Source organism: Musa acuminata, unplaced genomic scaffold (assembly GCF_036884655.1).
Source record: "Musa acuminata AAA Group cultivar baxijiao unplaced genomic scaffold, Cavendish_Baxijiao_AAA HiC_scaffold_1126, whole genome shotgun sequence".
Classification (NCBI taxonomy): Eukaryota; Viridiplantae; Streptophyta; class Magnoliopsida; order Zingiberales; family Musaceae; genus Musa; species Musa acuminata.
In genome coordinates, this window is record NW_027021339.1 from 6,632,898 (window position 1) to 6,635,397 (window position 2,500).

Sequence of the window (2,500 nt, forward strand, 5' to 3'; positions counted from 1 at the left end):
CCTAGCCAAAAATGGCCAGTTTTGGCCCGTTTTTGGGCCGTTTTGGCCAGTTTTTGGCCTGTTTTTGCGTTGCGCGGTGACCGTCTTGAGCGGAGCAAAATGTCAGCCATCTCAGCACCCTGGAACCCCCCGGGTGGCACAGGGCTGGATGGGGCTTTCGTATAGCAGGGAAGGTGCTGCCTCTCGCTTCGCTCGCTGTCCGCCGCTCGCCGCTCGCTTGCCCAGCCAAAAATGGCCAGTTTTGGCCCGTTTTTGGGCCGTTTTGGCCAGTTTTTGGCCTGTTTTTGCGTTGCGCGGTGACCGTCTTGAGCGGAGCAAAATGTCAGCCATCTCAGCACCCTGGAACCCCCCGGGTGGCACAGGGCTGGATGGGGCTTTCGTATAGCAGGGACGGTGCTGCCTCTCGCTTCGCTCGCTGTCCGCCGCTCGCCGCTCCCTCGCGCAGCCAAAAATGGCCAGTTTTGTCCCGTTTTTGGGCCGTTTTGGCCAGTTTTTGGCCTGTTCTTGCGTCGCGCGGTGACCGTCGTGAGCGGAGCAAAATGTCAGCCATCTCAGCACCCTGGAACCCCCCGGGTGGCACAGGGCTGGATGGGGCTTTCGTATAGCAGGGACGGTGCTGCCTCTCGCTTCGCTCGCTGTCCGCCGCTCGCCGCTCGCTCGCGCAGCCAAAAATGGCCAGTTTTGGCCCGTTTTTGGGCCGTTTTGGCCAGTTTTTGGCCTGTTCTTGCGTCGCGCGGTGACCGTCGTGAGCGGAGCAAAATGTCAGCCATCTCAGCACCCTGGAACCCCCCGGGTGGCACAGGGCTGGATGGGGCTTTCGTATAGCAGGGACGGTGCTGCCTCTCGCTTCGCTCGCTGTTCGCCGCTCGCCGCTCGCTCGCGCAGCCAAAAATGGCCAGTTTTGGCCCGTTTTGGCCAGTTTTTGGCCTGTTTTTGCGTTGCGCGGTGACCATCTTGAGCGGAGCAAAATGTCAGCCATCTCAGCACCCTGGAACCCCCCGGGTGGCACAGGGCTGGATGGGGCTTTCGTATAGCAGGGACGGTGATGCCTCTCGCTTCGCTCGCTGTCCGCCGCTCGCTGCTCGCTCGCGCAGCCAAAAATGGCCAGTTTTGGCCCGTTTTTGGGCCGTTTTGGCCTGTTTTTGGGCTGTTCTTGCGTCGCGCGGTGACCGTCGTGAGCGGAGCAAAATGTCAGCCATCTCAGCACCCTGGAACCCCCCGGGTGGCACAGGGCTGGATGGGGCTTTCGTATAGCAGGGACGGTGCTGCCTCTCGCTTCGCTCGCTGTCCGCCGCTCGCCGCTCGCTCGCGCAGCCAAAAATGGCCAGTTTTGTCCCGTTTTTGGGCCGTTTTGGCCTGTTTTTGGGCTGTTCTTGCGTCGCGCGGTGACCGTCGTGAGCGGAGCAAAATGTCAGCCATCTCAGCACCCTGGAACCCCCCGGGTGGCACAGGGCTGGATGGGGCTTTCGTATAGCAGGGACGGTGCTGCCTCTCGCTTCGCTCGCTGTCCGCCGCTCGCCGCTCGCTCGCGCAGCCAAAAATGGCCAGTTTTGGCCCGTTTTTGGGCCGTTTTGGCCAGTTTTTGGCCTGTTCTTGCGTCGCGCGGTGACCGTCGTGAGCGGAGCAAAATGTCAGCCATCTCAGCACCCTGGAACCCCCCGGGTGGCACAGGGCTGGATGGGGCTTTCGTATAGCAGGGACGGTGCTGCCTCTCGCTTCGCTCGCTGTTCGCCGCTCGCCGCTCGCTCGCGCAGCCAAAAATGGCCAGTTTTGGCCCGTTTTGGCCAGTTTTTGGCCTGTTTTTGCGTTGCGCGGTGACCATCTTGAGCGGAGCAAAATGTCAGCCATCTCAGCACCCTGGAACCCCCCGGGTGGCACAGGGCTGGATGGGGCTTTCGTATAGCAGGGACGGTGATGCCTCTCGCTTCGCTCGCTGTCCGCCGCTCGCTGCTCGCTCGCGCAGCCAAAAATGGCCAGTTTTGGCCCGTTTTTGGGCCGTTTTGGCCTGTTTTTGGCCTGTTCTTGCGTCGCGCGGTGACCGTCGTGAGCGGAGCAAAATGTCAGCCATCTCAGCACCCTGGAACCCCCCGGGTGGCACAGGGCTGGATGGGGCTTTCGTATAGCAGGGACGGTGCTGCCTCTCGCTTAGCTCGCTGTCCGCCGCTCGCCGCTCGCTCGCGCAGCCAAAAATGGCCAGTTTTGTCCCGTTTTTGGGCCGTTTTGGCCTGTTTTTGGGCTGTTCTTGCGTCGCGCGGTGACCGTCGTGAGCGGAGCAAAATGTCAGCCATCTCAGCACCCTGGAACCCCCCGGGTGGCACAGGGCTGGATGGGGCTTTCGTATAGCAGGGATGGTGCTGCCTCTCGCTTCGCTCGTTGTCCGCCGCTCGCCGCTCGCTGCGCAGCCAAAAATGGCCAGTTTTGGCCCGTTTTTGGGCCGTTTTGGCCAGTTTTTGGCCTGTTCTTGCGTCGCGCGGTGACCGTCGTGAGCGGAGCAAAATGT